The following is a 685-nucleotide window of genomic DNA, read 5'->3' on the forward strand; positions in this document are numbered from 1 at the left end:
AAGAACAAGAGATGGAACTGATACTAAGCCTAAAAACTCTGTGCCACTGGATGGATGATGTTCATATTGCCAGAAGGCTCTACACAGATGGTTGAGGAAGAAGGGGTCCCCTATAAGTCTACTCAACGATGGACCCTGCGTGCTGCAGACTACGGACATGCCAAGCAATAATGGCTCGACCACATATGTACAACTGACAAATTTCTAATTGGATAAGGCCTTCTCCTAGGGGTGGAACACACATCTGGTGCTGTAGACCAGGCCAACACCTTTTGCCGAGAAAGGCTACAGGCCCTAGTGGAGAAGCCATCATGAGTATATTGTTTAATGAATATAGTACACCTATTGGGGTATCTTCTAGGCATCTGTATTTACATTCATGTTTGTTTAAATGTGTCTACTTCCTTCCATTTGTCTTTATAGTAGAAGAAACACCACTGACATAGATCAGTGGCCATGGCCTAAAGACGACTAATAGGAAGCCCAAGAAAACACTATCTCATCATGATACAAGAGAGATCACCCTACATCTATCACCCCCTCCAAGGCTCAGGGACCTTAGCAGAAGGTGGGCGGAAATATTTTAAGAGTGGAGGAAATGTGTGGAGTGTGTTCCCTAGGGGCCCTGGTTCCTCCAAGGGGGGTGGCCTACTGTGGAGAATTGACTGTGGAGAGTTAGCCAGGG

This window comes from Nannospalax galili, unplaced genomic scaffold, assembly GCF_000622305.1.
Source record: "Nannospalax galili isolate Female #2095 unplaced genomic scaffold, S.galili_v1.0 scaffold918, whole genome shotgun sequence".
In the NCBI taxonomy this organism is placed as follows: Eukaryota; Metazoa; Chordata; class Mammalia; order Rodentia; family Spalacidae; genus Nannospalax; species Nannospalax galili.